The following is a 15,791-nucleotide window of genomic DNA, read 5'->3' as shown; positions in this document are numbered from 1 at the left end:
TCAGGTATTTTGTCCCAGCAATAAGAGAAAAGTAACCAAGACACTAGTGAAGTGCACCAACTCAAGATTTTAATCTAGTTTTGCACATGAGGTAGAAATTAGAGCAACAACTTTCAGCATTTTCAGGGGCAAGAGTAATAATGGAGTCAGTGGTTCAAAGGAGACCATTTGGTAGCTTGAGGCTGAAACTACTGGGATGGTTGTGCCATTTGATACTGGCTGTGGTCTTGAGTGTGACTAATTTTTTTCTTAAGACTACTGAAAATTAGTTTTAATCTATTACATGGTCTTATTTCTCCAGGTTGATTTTATTAGTGCTATTAAAAATATTCCAAAACATTACTATGTGATTTAATGATTGCTAACAGGCAGAGATTTGTGACAAAGTCCACTCAAAATGATAACTGAAAACTATAGGTGTGGAGTGTGTAGGTGCCATTTACACATTTTGGTTAACTTTTCTATGTGCTTGAGCTATTTTAACATACATGTTTGGGAAAAATGTTTAGTTGTGTAAGTAGATTTTCTAAATTCAAATCTGTGCTTTACTGTCTTCTGACTTTGACCTTAGGCAAAGGACATAAACTTTCCATGATTTGGTTTCTTCAACTATGAAGTGGGAGTAATCAGAATATGCACATCCAAGAGTAATACTAGCACGGAAGGACCTAAGAAATATAAAGCATCTAGAACCCTGACTTTAGGTACTACACAATCAGCAAATATTTATTGTTATTTTTAATCATTTGAGTATAGTACTTTTATGTGAATCATCTTTTGAATGGAAATAATTGTCTCATTTATGGAAGTTTTAAAAAGAAAATGCAAAATGTAGATAGAACTAACATTGACAAAATGGCCATATTACCAAAAATGACATATAGATCTATTGCAACTCTGATAAAAATATCATAAACTTTTTTTGTAGAACTAGAAAAAATAATTCTGAAATTAATTTGGAAACAAAGAAGACACTGAATATCCAAAGCAATCCTGGGTAACAGGAGCAAGGCAGGAGGCTTTACCACCCCAGACTTCAATTTACACTGCCAACCCACATCAGTAAAAACAGCACAGCACTGGCACAAAGACACACACATTTACCAAAGTCATAGAAAAGGTGATACAGAAACAAACCCCAATAACTTCAGCCAGGAGGATTTTAGCAAAGGGGCCAAGAGTATAATCTGGAATGAAGATGGTCTAACAATGATGCTGGGAAAACTGGGTGGCCACATGCAGAGATACATGATCTATATCTGTCACTCCATACCAAGAATCAAGTAAAAATGGTTAAATACATTTTTATGTATAAAAAATGTTATATATAATGGTTATATATAAAAACAAAAACACTGAATCCATTCAAAGAAAAAATTGTTAGGCACAGGCCTAGGCAAGGATCAGAATCCCACTGTACAGGAAATAATACTAAGATTTAAGAAATGGGATTTTTAATTTAAAAGCTTCTGCACAGGAAAGGAACAACGAATACAGTGAGGAGATAACCTATGGTAAAAATATCAGCTACTCCTCAGAACGTGGATTAATATTTAGCATATAAAGAACTCAAAAATAGACCACCAAAAGAAAAGACCTACAAAAAATAGGCAACTAAAATGAATAGATATTTCAAAAAGGAAGAAATACAAATGACCTGTAATATTCTGGACATGGTAGTACACACCTATAATTCCAGCACATGGGAGGCTAAGGCACGAATGTTATTTTGAGTTTAAGGCCAGGCTGGAATACATAGTGAGATGTTAAGTCAAAGGAACTTGTTTTTCTTTTTTTTTTTTGGTACTGGAATCGAACTTACAACCTTACATTTGCCAGGCAGGTGCTTGTGCCACTGAGCTATATCCCCAATCCTTATTTTCCTATTTTCTTAAATGGCTTGAATAATCTTTCATTCTTACATCTGGTAATCTGAGCAATGTGGTTGAAGATAGTGATATGTAATATAACAACCTCTGTTAATTTGTATTATTTTGTCTTGAAATCCTGTATCACTTTAAATGTTCTTGCTTTGATTTGTTTATGTTGGTGATGCTGGTATGCTGCTATTGTTCTTTTTATTCTCTCATTTACTACTTTCTTTCAAATAAAACAAATGACTAAAAACAAACCCTAAAAAATTAAAGATAACAGAGAGGTAGACTCTGTATGGATAGAAAGGGGCTAGGCAGAAGTAGAGAATCAAAAAGGATCAAAGTTGGATAGATATACTCATCTAACCTCCAAGCTGAATGCAAACACTGTATCACATCTCAGAGTTTTTTAAAAAGGGAATATGAAAAATATAGTTTAACGTCTTACTGGTTATCCAAAGTAAACTTCTTACTGGTTATGCAAAGTAATAATGATATACAGTTATAATGATCATCTGCAACACTATGAAATTCTTAAATTATTTTATTTTTTTAAAATCTGACATTTGTCATTTAAACTATCACTTAAATAACAAGTTCACAGAAAATAAAAGTGTTTCAAAGCTCTTTCTTTACAACTATACATTTTACTTATGCATTCAGTTTGCATAGAGAGTTTTCAGCATTATTATTTCTTGAATTATTAAAGCATTTTCCTTTACCCCTGTCATAGGGAGTTAACATTGATTGATGTTCGATATATTTTCCTTTTTTCTCTTTTTCCTTTGACAAAAGCTTAGAAGAACACACATACACATACACACACACACACACACACACACACACAAATCTGTTATACATGGCAAAGTTGTGAAAAATGTCTTCTTTCTAGAAAAAAAGCTTGTCATCTGTGGAGCTCTTGAAAAAAATATTCAATTACCTGTATTTGTTAAAGAGACCATTACAAGTGCAATAAAAAGAACACTGTAAGTCCGTTCTTAGTTGAAAGACAGAACTAGAGTAACTTTGAGCAAGATATCAAAAAAGTAATGACACAATTTCCCCCAAATGCATGTGATAACCTCAAAATTCATAACCAAAAACAGAGAAGAGAGCTTAGATACTGACAGGGAACATTCATGGCAGGAAAACTTCAGGTGATACCATTTTTGTATGTTTCTCACAAGAGCCTGTATTGCCATTCCTTTCTAGGCTGGGCTTCCCCATTTGGGAATCAGAGGAACACTAGCCTGACATTTTACTTCCAGTTCTAGTTGCTATAACAAAGTCTTTATCTATAATATTAAGAGGATACTAATTCTTATTTATATCAAATCTTTAAAAATTTTAAAAATTCAATAGGGTCTAGTGTTTTACAATTTCTTCTGTTTTGTTTGTTTGTTTTTAACCTCGGATTTTAGATTTTATGTTACCCCTCTTTTTAGGTTGTTGTTGTTTTGCATGATATTAGAGGATGACATAGTGCTTGCTTTTACCTTTTCTCTCTAACAATTTATGTTTAAACAAAATAATAGGTTATATTCTACCAGGCCAGAAACGCTCCTTCTCTTGTTTCCACCTCCCACTCATCTGCTTCTGTGTTCTTATGCTGAAATGTATATAGAATGGTTGAGAACAATGGATGATGACTCTTGGATAAATAAAGCATAGTATACTTCTTTCTAGATTCTCAGAATCCAGCCAAGTTTTAAAAGAGGCTAATGCTATTTCTTTTTATCATAGGCATAACCCCAAACAGGTCATAGTTATTAATAATGACTTCCAGTTCCAAGGGTATAAGTGCTTCTCTGTGGGAAGGCTAACAGCAGCCAGCTGGACAGACCTAACATCTATAGCAAATGTACTTCAGCAAGTAAACAAGCTCTAGTCTCCAAAACTGTCACTGTTTTACTTTTTTGGTGCATACCTATTTAATGTTCTGGGATTCTTTTTATATTAGCATCTCTGTCTTTTTCTTCATTACAACTTTTTTTCCCCCATTCCCACAAGGTTATTTCACTCTTTTCCAATTTAAATGACTTTTGGTTTTGATTCTTATCTTTGAATTATCTGAAATTGTGTTCTGTCATAGGTCAGCAAAATTTGGCTAAAGTTACTCAGTATATCAGTCCGATTTAGGTTTAATCTGATATGGGTCCTCATTCTGTGCTTTTGCTGCCTTCAGATTTCCAGACTCTCTAGCTCCAACCTTCCACATATCCTGTGTCCTTATCTTTCTCTGACACCTTTGCAACACACTGGAAAATGCTATGAAAAAAATAAATAAGTATGTATGTCTCAAATATGATCATATTTATATACACATTTACTTATTTACTTCTTAATTGCTTTTGGTCCTGGGGAGGCAGCCCAGGCAGCATTCATCTATATCCCCAGCTCTTTTTAATCCTTTTTAAAATGTATTTTGAGATTGAGTGTTGCTGATCTGCCTAGGCTAACTTTGGACTCACAATTCTCCCTCATTAGTTATCTAAGTACCTGGGACTACAGACACATACCTTTATGTGTAGCAATTATTTATCTATATACTTTAACATTTTTACTTCAGATACATTAAAGTAAACTCTAATTTTCTGCAAAGGGTCATTCTAATAGTTTATTGTCCTATATGGCAATAAATTAAGTCAAGGTGTTATTATTTTTACATACTCTAATTTTTTATTTGGACATAATATTTGTACATACTTCTGAGACATAGTGTGGTATTTTGATTCATGTACACATTTGGTATTATGGTTTTGACATTAATTTATAGAACATATATTTTTAAGTGCTAAGCATAGTATATGTGTGCTAGAAGTATTAATAAAGTCCCTGAATTTAGGAAAGGAAGCTATAAAAGAAACATAATTGTAAATAAATTAGAACCTAGAGTTTAAGCTTGCTACTGCAAGAAAGTCTAAACTATTCTAACACTCTCTCCTCTGTGAGATGGGCTATTACACAAACTTAAACAATGCAAAAAAATTAAAGCTTCAAGACAAATAGGGACTGAAATAAAATTATTTCAAACACTGCTGGACCTGGATTTTTCAGATTGTCAAATTGTCTAATATCTGACAATAATCCAATAACATCTATCTCCTTGTGGAAGTGAGTTGTCTAAGATATTAAGTTTTAGAATGACACACTCTATTAATATAGTAAGGTTAGATGTACATAAATAGTGTCAAAGGGCCAGATTTTAGTGTATGTGCTGCCAAAGCAAACACTAGGGGACCAAACCAAATCTCCCTGCACCTGACTGCAAATTTGCAAGAGCAATGCCTGTGCAGAAGCTTAATGACATTCAAAACAGCAGGAAAAAATGCAGATCAGTGGTCATAAGAGCTTCTCAGGGGTCTGCTATCTCACTAAGAAATAAAACTACAACAGAGTTAAAGACAATAGAAAAAGAGTTTTCCAAGAACACAAAGTAAATCTGATTCTGTCTTAAATATTTCTACTTGAATTCTCAAAGACAGTGGTTTAACCAATCATTCTAAGCTAGTCAATTTCTCGAGTGTCTTCAAATGTTTCAGAACTTCTGCTTGTAAAGATGTGAAATCATCCTGTGGGATTTCTAAATTACGTCTTGTCACACCAAAGAATTATCAAGTTGTAAAGGAGCAAATTGTCCTATAATTCTGTCTGGTGAACTCAGTCTATCACATCCTTAGCCAAAAATTCCTGGCCAGTGGCCACATTAGGAATCAACAAGTGAACGAAAAATAATGTCTGCCATTTCCCAGAGAAATACAAAAGCGTCTCTAACATACTGTATATCCTGCCCTGAATCCTGAAGTCCTTCATAAAACTAACATCCCTGAGATGCAATATCTCACTATCTGTTTAGATTTTCACTATTTTAAAAAAATCCAAAACGAGAATTATCCCACAGGGCTTTTGAGAACAGTTCAGAAATAGCTCCTTGGTCCAGCTAATGGATTTCTTTGAACCTCCATTGCCACTTAGCTTCTTCTAACCTATTAATGACCAGACAGAAGAATTTTGAAACACTTGTTGTAATAGGCCAATCAAAAAACCTCTAACGCCTATTGTGGTTCTGGGTTAGCTTGATATTGACATGGAATTTTCAACAATGTACCAGACTCTGGGAGATTGACTACATACGACAACTTCTAACCTATAGGTCATGAATCTGGGAACCTTCAAGAGGATAAAAATGGTGAGAAGATCAACACCCTTTTGCCAAGAAATGTAGAGGGAAATATCATCTCAACATAGCTGATGTGTATCATACTAGCTCTTAATTCCATATCAGCAATATCTTGGGACTGATAGTAGAAACCCAGGAGCATATGGCTCAAATTAGACAGCATCAGAATATCTTGGGTATCCCCTTGAAATGAATCTGACACAGCCTGATTGGCAAAAAACCTATTTGACTGATAACCAACTATCACCCAACCACCTTAGAAAACTAAACAGGTACATCATTATAATGCTTTGGTTCTTTTATCCTTATTAGATATTTTATTGTTAATTCATAAAGAATAAGTGTATATTTAATAGGGTAAAATGTGATGTTCCATAATTATGTATATTGGGGAATTATTGAATAAAACAAATTAAACATACCTATCACCTCACATATTTATCATTTCTTTGTGGCAAGAACATTTAAAATCACTCTCAGCAGTTTTGAAATATATACACCTTAATGTTAATCATAGTTGTTTTGCTGTGAAACAGATCAATAAAACTTTATTCCAGTCTAACTGACACTTGGTACACTTTATTGTACACCATCTCCCCTTCCCTTTGATACTCCCCCACCTCCAGCCTCTAGTAACTACTCTATTTTTATGAGCTGTTTTTAGATCCAACATAGAAGTGAAATCGTACAGTAGTCAGCCCTCTGTGTCTATTAGCTCTGCACCTATAAATTCAATCAAACATGAATTACCAGTGATGGATCTGTACTGAACACATACAAATGTTTTCTTACTGTCTTTCCCTATACAATATTCTACATCAACAATTTATGTATATTTACAGCATATAGTATATAAGTTATCCAGAAATTGTTTGAACTGCTTGGGGGATAAGCGTGAGTTAAATGCAAATATTATACCATTCTATGTAAGAGACTTGAACATTTAGGTAGATTTAGGTACTTACAAAGTGTCCTGACACAAATAACTTACGGTTAATGAGGAATAACCATATTTATTTTTCTATGCCTGGCATATTTCACTTAGCATAAGGTCCCCAGGTTCGTCCATGAAGTCATACACAGTATTTTTTCCAAAAGAATTGAAATCATTATTTTGAAGAAATGTCCACACTTCCATGTGCACTGCAGTATTATTTACATAGCCAAGATATAGAAGCAACCTAAGTGTCCTTCTGTGGAGGAGTGGATAAAGGAAACACAGTATGTACCCACAAAAGAATACCAGAAAGTCTTATGCAAAGAATGATGTTTGTGATATACTGTCATTTTGTTCTAATTACAACTCTTAAGAATATTAATTGTGGCTTTATTCTGAATTTAAAAACAAGAAAATCAGTCTAATAAACACATAAATATAAGGAAAATTCCAAAAGCGTATGTTTCATCCCTTCCCAAATGTAAAATTTATCTTTTCAGAACTGAACTTTTCCCCCACAAAGTAAGGAAATTTAGATTATAATGATGAAGTTACATCAAAATAATTGAGTGGTAAGGTCTTCTCAGGCATCTCCTTTCTAGAGAAGAGCGCAGGTCATACACATTCAGAGAAGCAGAAGTAGCTTGTGCTAGAAGTGAACACATAGGAAAAGCTTGAGATCAGCACTGGACCTCAAATCCAAGTACAAGAATGTGAAAATCTCAGTTTGAATGCTTGGAGAGAGATGCACATGATGTAAAGTCTCTGAGGATGACAAAGTCTCCACAGGCTCAACTTGTATGACTGGTAAGAGGGACGAGTCAGGGAAGGGATCCGGGAACACAAAAAAAATTGCTTCATTTAAAGTATGTCTACTTGAGCATCTCTCATCTACTTCGTCTTTCACTAGGAAAGTCTTTTGTTTCTGTAGATACAATAAAAACTTCATGATGTTACTTTCCAGTGTACCAAAACAAGCATGTCGGGGACAAGCCAGAATCTTTTCAGTACTATTGTAATGGTAATCAAGTAGACTCTCCAACAGAAGAATCTGGCCAGAACCCCTTTAAAGGCTCACAAAATGAAATGTGAAAGAGTGAATAAAATCTAGGAGGTACAATAGACCCTGTGAAAGGGAAGGAAACTGCTCAAAAGGAAAGAACAACTGGGATGCAGGAAAAGAGAAAAGAAAAAAGGAGAAAATATATACATATGTATACACAGGTTAGCTAACATAGTTGTACTACTGACTTTTATTGCTGTATTGAAAGGAACTGTTAATATTTAAGTGTATGATCAATCTTACATGTCTATATTTGTTTATCTGAGTATCCAAATTGACAATATCAATATGTAATACAGTAACCATTGTTAATTTCCTATCACTTGTCTGAGATTCTGTAGTGCTTATATTGTTTTTGTGTTATTTTCTAATTGTATATGTGCTTTTTAAGATGTTTTCATTCTTTTATCTTTAAAATTAAAAAAAAAAGCTAACAGAAGAGGAATATGTTCTTGGCCCTGCTAGATTAATACAAAGGAGATCCAATTATGAATGTGACTTGTGTACCCACCGGCAGCCTTATGACCTTTTGGTCTACAATTTTAGATGCCACTGGACCTAAAAAAATACTTTTTTTCCCTTTAAATTACAGAACTGGCTTATTTACCAGAACCCTGGAGATCTCTTGAAACTAGCTATTTGTCGTCGTTCCCGATAACTGTGAGAAAGTTGGTGTTTTCAGGATTCTGTCATCTCCAACATCTACTCTAGTTTTTCAAATGTGGATCCAAACACAATAAATGTCCACCCACTTCTCAGATTGGAGTTTGTCATAAGGGCGCTTTGAGATATATTGGAGTGAGTATGAATTAGTTTTTATCTCATTCTTAATTGGGCAAAAAGTAGCCAGCATAGGCTGGGAGAGCCCAGGGAAGAGAGTCCATATGGCCCAAAGCCAAAGTCAGAACTAAAGTCCAACATGGTAATCTGGCACATATAGACCATGCAGACACTGGGAAAACTCAAAGCATGAGACGGGAGGCCTAGAAGCCTCACTCTAACAGTTAAATCAGAAGGGATGGAATATTCCACTTGACACAATATATTCTACTACAGACCATGGTCTCTGAGTCTGTACCACTAAATGTGTACCAAACATTCTCATCACAGACAGGTCATTTTGGAATTTCTATTGGTGGGATCCTTCCTTTCAATATCTTTGATGCTGGTTTCATCAGTCTGACACTTGACGCCTACCATAGTTAGAGGTATCCACTGAGCTAGCTATTCTCAGTCAGCTTCAGGCCGAGCCAATTCAGTCAGAACTACTGAAGAACAACAGGGATATCTGTTTAGTAAGACTAAGCCCAGTTTATTTTTAAACAAAGCAATAATTGAGCACATATATGGATTTCTGGGTGGTAGATGGGTCAAGAAATATATACCAGCTGAAAAATATCCCTAGAAACCCTCAGGTGAAAATATTACCTACAACCTCATGAGTTCCCTTTTTATGCAGATTAGGACCTTAGCTGATGCGGGTTAGCCCATATTGATAAAAGACGAAAAAAGTGGAGAAAAATGAGATATGTATCTACAGGTCAGTCCAATGCAATTTTGAGTGACTGTACATCACTGATAACCAATGAAGATAAATGGGTGTTATAGATATTGCTCTGAAACTGATCAATATTGACACTAACCTATGTGGAAATAATGGAATTCATCTCGGAAATAAGAATGCCCCTTTTACTCTAATTTTGTCACCATAAGTTTTCAAGAGACTCTGAGGTACTAGGTAGAGAGTTGCACATCAGTCTCTCAGTAGCCCAGTTGCAATGCAGGTCTGCTGCTGATCAGATATACGCAGCAGTTTATTAGAATACTTCTTTTCTAAATAAGGCAGTAGACAAAACATTGCAGTTTCAATTTCTATTATGCTTAGATATGCATTTATCATATGAGTACAAAATTGGTTAGAATTTCTGTCAACTACCTACCAAATCCAATACCACATTAGGTTTGAGTGCAGAACGCCCAGTTTCTATGTATTTAGCTCTTGTTCCCAGTTCTCCAATGGAGACTGATTTGCCATAATGTGTCTAGGGTCCTGACCATGTTATTTGGTATCTATTAGTCCCTCTTCCAGAGCTTATGTCCAATTTGAAGTCTTTTCACTATCAGTTTAAACACATCTAAGGAGGGAAGGGGTTCATAGTACCTCTCCCTTGAGTGCAATATTTCAATGATTCTTTTTCTTTGTAAAGAGTACAGTTTATCTGTAAACTGATTTCTTGTATATTAATAGGTAGCTCAAGTAAACTGAGCAATATTCAATATGCTCGATGGTTTAATCTCCAGGAAGCAGTGTTACACACCTAAAACAAAATTTTAAACTAAAATATGAAAGGATAATAATATCTAGAGAATATTAAAAGGTGTTTCAGTATAAGTCACTAATCAAAGCACAGTTTTGGCAAGGATGAAGGTTTAGAAATGAGAATATGCTTTAAATAGTACCAGTGGTAAGAGATGGATGAAGTTGAATTTTACCCCCTCTACTCATTCTACAGAGGTCTGTCTGAAAGACCTTCTCCACACAAATCACAATTGTACAAAATGTTACTTTTTCTAAAATTCTTCGTGTAATTTTTAGTAATTAGCCCTCAGCAGAACATTTTGATGTGCCACTTATAACTCAGGAAGATAAAGGTTAATGAAGTTAAATAATTTGCTGTATTTGTACATAAATGAAAGTCAAATTTTATAATTCCACATATTTCTTTAGTGGTCTTCCAATCCTTTTGTTAATTAGCTAGATAATTTCACCGAATTATTCCTTATTGGTTTTATCTGCCTTACCTACAAAAGTGTCAGCTAAATTGCAATGGTTTAAAAAATTCAAGTTGTAACAGGTATGTGTCCCAGGACTCTGTTTATTACAGGGTTCAATTTCCTTCTTTGCCAAAACAACCACTCACCTAAAAGATAATCAGGGGGAAACATCCACTACACAAACTTATTCTTATTTCAAGATATATTCCTGGGCAATACTGAAGCTAAACTCCATGTTTCCATTAATTAAACTGGCTCATCAGTGGATAATTCCACAAAAATTTATCACTTATCCTGATGTGATCAATGTCCTAAGTCCTAGAGCTAACATCTAACCAGAGTGTCGTCATCACTTCTCAAAGAGAACTGAAGCTCCAGAAGGTACAAGTTTTATAGAGCTAAACAATACAAAAAGCAAGCAAACCAACATGCAAAAAACAAAACCCTGTTGAGCAAAGCACTCATACTTACACTAAGCACATCGTTTCCAATCACATTTGTAACTCTACTTTTATACTGATGATTTGTACTGTATAGGAAAAATACCAGGCTTGAAATTTAGCTGCTTAGAATAGAGACTGGACTCCTTAGAAGCATAGACAACCTGCATAACCTTTCACTCTGTCTGTACTATGTCATGTAGTATAGAAATCATCACCATATAGGCTTTCTAGAAATTTTAACCTACCAGAGCACCTTGGTTTCCAACCTTGTTGGGGGGATGAGATACTAACCACACGTCCAGTGTAGAGCTAACACATCCACAGTCCACTGCGTCTCTCAGCGTAGGTAGCTCTCTCAAGTCTAGAAGGCTCATTTCCCTTCTCTTGCTGGGGACGCTCAGGGTGTGTACGGGGTGGGGCCAGTGGGAGTGGGAAAAGCCGGCAGCAGCAAACACCTTCCTGATACTGGACACCGTAGCATGAAAACAGCACTTACTTGCTACCCAGTGAAAGGTCTCCACCAGGACTTGAGGGGACCCCAAGAAGCAAAGCTCCTGGAGCCCTGTCCTCCGGAGCTTCCGTTTCTTCACGGACCTCTGGCTTCCTCTACTCTGGCTGTTTAGACGTTGCTAGGCGGGCATGTGCCCGCAGCAGCTGCCTCCACCTGGGCGGTGATGCGATCTGCTTCACACCGGCCCCACTGAGCTGCAGGCTAGGGAAGGCGTCCCTGGAGCGGCTCCCCAGCCGCTGACCCAAAGACCTTTCCTGCCTAGGTGCCCAGTGTAGCAGTCTGCCCATGGGGAGCTGTTTTTGTCTCTTTCTTACTCCTCCCTCCCACTCCCAGCCACGCCAAAGTCTCCCCCGCCCTCATTCCCAGGCCAGCGCTCGCCTTCAGCTCCGGCGTGGGCGGGGTGATCTGACAGACCAGCTGCAGAGGGAGCCACAGCTTTGGCTTGGAGACTGCTCCTCCAGCTGCCTGTGAAGAGCGGACAGCGAGAAGAGCAGGAGGCTGGCTGAAGCAGAGAGGACAGGAGCAGGATGCAACTACATCGTGTGTTGTGCGGGATGTGTGGGAAAAGGAAGATGAGGGGGAAAGAGGAAGAGAGGAAAGCAGCAAACTCAGTCTTTACCTCCAGCTGTTTCTACTTTTCCTTCCTATGCTTCGCCAACAGAGTCTACCAGGAAGCCGGTCAGCCTGCAGCCTCCGAAGCTGAGCACTGCTGTAGATTAGTGTGTGACGTGGATGTTGTTGTGTATAGATGTATTCTCTAGAAAGGAATTGGTTGGAATCACTGTAACCTCTTGTTTTACCTTTTTTTCCCACTCTGATGATGTGAGACATGAGTCACAAAGAAAAATATCGTTTATGTTTTAGAAAACTGGGACTCTACAGTGTAGTTAAGGGTTACAGAAAGAGATGTTGGTCTTCCTCAAAGGGAGTTTAGAAAATTTTGCCACACTATAGAACACTAATTTTGTAACCCTATCTTGTTTTGATAATACGTTATTTTATCCCGAAACACATTAACAAATGTCAGTGCTGGGAATGTGGATAGCACAGTAGCATTCTAAACAACTTTATTCAATATGATTATCACATCTAAAAAATAGCAATAATGATTTTGCAGTGTCCAACTTGATTTCTTTTTAAGAGACAATGCATAAATCACCATGTTGTCTTCCCCACCCATTGAGAAGATAAGTACATTTTCTAGTCCATGGAACTTTCCCTGGGAGATTTTAACTTACGCTCATCCAATAAAATTCTAAATTTTTTTTTTTTTTTTTTCTTTTTGGTTTTTCTCCGGTACCAGGAACCGAACTCACGACCTTGCACATGCCAGGCAGGCGCTTTGCCACTGAGCTAAATCCCCAGCCCCAAAATTCTAAATTTAATATCAAATATCTTAAAGGCAGTGCCTGCTTGACAAGTGCAAGGTCCTGAGTTCAATTCCTGGGAAAAACAATCTTAAAGGTTAAAAAATACTTGAAAAAATTAAAAAGAAATACTGCTTTACGTACTGTGTAATAAATAAACAAGTGGCCCCAATAAATAACTAGCAATATGAGCAAGAGGCAAATAAAAGGGAAACCAAAGGTACTGAATTTATACTCTGAACTGGACAAACACTTTTGTTGTTTTGAAAAAAATATTTTGCAAACCCAGAAGTAATGTAACAAAGCTGGATCTGAAATATTGCAGTGTATGTTCTTGATCTGTATTTAACTGTGGAGCTTCCTGCACTGATTTTCTCAATAGAAAGAAGTGTGGGATAGGTGGTGCTTTTTTCCACATTTCTTCCTTATGAACCAAAACTTATATTTTCTAAATTTTGCATTCTAAATATTTAATAGGGAAAAAGCTCTATATTCTTTTGCTCTGCCTTGCAAAGGGAAATCTGCTCTACCACACACCACTTTAACAGGTAGTACCCTGGGAGCACTACTCTCCTTGCAGCTTGCTTAAGTAGGGTCCGTGAATTCTAATTTCACAGATGTCAGTATTGGGAATGTGGATAGGACCAGGCATTGTACTTTTGGTCCACAATACCACATCTGGATTGGCAGCTATCTTATGTTAGAGAACGCAAACTATCACTCTTCCCCAAACAAATCAGAACTCTCTTTTAAAAATAGTTGCCCTGTTGATCAATTTGTTTTTCTGATAATAGCCATCTGACTCTATGGACATTCTGATTTACTAACGATTTATTTCATGTTTATGATTTTCCTCTCCATCCAAACTCTTGCTTTCATTCTGAATGACCTTATCATCTATTTGAGTGCCAAGAACAATTTGTATGAAACATCCAACAGCTTAACTTTCAATTTTGTCCCTAGTGAAGACCCTTTGCTCCATATCACTGCAGCTTTTACTTCCAAATGCACACTTTAAAATTCATCATGTTTAGCAACTGATTTGTTGTTTATATTATAAAATTTAACTGTCATGCTAAGTATCTCTATTTATTTCTCTAAGTATTCTATTCATTTTCTGTCAGTTCCCCTAGAATGTATGCTACATGATTCCTCAGATATGTTTTCTCCTTTATTGTATGCATGAGTATATAGTAGCGCCTTTAACAGAGGTTGGAGTATAGTAAGTACCAAGTTAATTTGCTAAAGATATGAACTCCAAGCAAGATTTTATCCACTATGTGCTTCCTGGAAGAATGTACCACTTCATCATAAGAAAAGACCACAGATTCCATGAGGGATGCACATTGTTTGTTGATCTGGCTTCATCATGCTAAATATCTTTTAATGTTAATGCTTCCATATAAAGGTATGGAAATTTCTATTGGCTGCAGAAACTTGCCATGAAACATAGAGCTCCCAGAAAAGAAATTCAAAGGTGAAAGGACTCAGAGACATAAATTAACCTGCAACACTAACAAAAGAAGCTTTGCCTTTTCTAAGAGCCATTGTAACAAAAACATGAATGATAAAAATAATGGCAAATTCATGGAGAAAAGAGAAACCTTGTACACTGTTGATAGGAATGTAAATTAGATATTTTAGAAAAGAATACTGAGGTACTTTAAAGTACTAGTAACACTATCACCATACCGTCTAGCATCTCATTTCTGGATATATTTCCAAAGGAACTGACTATGTTGAAGTGATATTTGCAACGAAGTGTCCATCAGCAGATGCAGCGGTAAAGCAAATGTGACAAATATACAAAATCATACACTATTCAGCCTCAAGAAAGAAGGAAATTCTGTCATTCACAACAACATGGGTTGAGCTGTAGAACATAATACTATGTGAAATAACTAGGGCACAGGAGAAAATATATTGTATGTTCTCATTATATGTGAAAACTAAAAAAAAATCAATCTGAAAGAAATGCAAGAAGAAAAGTGTTTACCAGCCCCTAAAGGCCTGTATGAGAAAGAAAGAGAAGTTGCTGGTTGAAGAGTAAAACATTTGTTAGACTGGAGGGTTAGGATTTAGTGATTTAACCCAGTAAATAATAGAGTATCACACATTATAAAATATTTTAAAAGCTTATTTTAATGTTCTCACTAGAGAACATTAAAGTATTATGGTGCTAGATACGTTAACTAGCTTGAATAATGTTTCTATCATGTTATATAGTTCAAAATATTATGATATGCCCCATAAGTAAACACAATTATTATTTTTATTAAAACAAATAAAATATAAAAATAAGCTCTATTTTCTAAGTATGTGTTCGAAAGATGGATGCTGCATAGCTGCATGGTCTCTTGTCTAGAAAAACTTGTGTTACCTCACTATGCTTCAACCAGATAGGCCCCTGGGAGCCTTACTTGCCTTGCAGCTTGTTTAAATGGGGGCTGTTGATTCTAACCTCATAGATGTCAGTATCAGGAGATTGGGTATATACATTTCTTATCTTTATTATGAAACAGTAAGGCATGGTTTTGAATTTTTCACAAAATTCAAGTGTACATTTTTAAGGAAAAATAAATTATAAATCGTAGTAGGAAAAACAAGCTTTAGGGGCTGGGGATTTAGCTCAGCGGCAAAG

The 15,791-nt window shown here is 36.0% G+C and overlaps 1 protein-coding gene across 1 annotated transcript in view; it reads right to left on the bottom strand.

Moving 5' to 3' along the window:
* Nucleotides 1-12,059, bottom strand: part of Scn7a (sodium channel, voltage gated, type VII alpha subunit) — an 83,960-nt gene extending 71,901 nt beyond the window's left edge. Inside the window, exon 1 of the mRNA XM_005393284.1 lies at nt 11,769-12,059. The gene's annotated coding sequence lies outside the window, so the exon portion shown is untranslated. The remainder of the gene's footprint in view (nt 1-11,768) is intronic.
* Nucleotides 12,060-15,791: the final 3,732 nt, after the last annotated feature.

Source organism: Chinchilla lanigera, unplaced genomic scaffold (genome assembly GCF_000276665.1).
Source record: "Chinchilla lanigera isolate Chin_1 unplaced genomic scaffold, ChiLan1.0 scaffold00048, whole genome shotgun sequence".
In the NCBI taxonomy this organism is placed as follows: Eukaryota; Metazoa; Chordata; class Mammalia; order Rodentia; family Chinchillidae; genus Chinchilla; species Chinchilla lanigera.
This window is presented reverse-complemented; position numbering and strand designations above follow the sequence as displayed.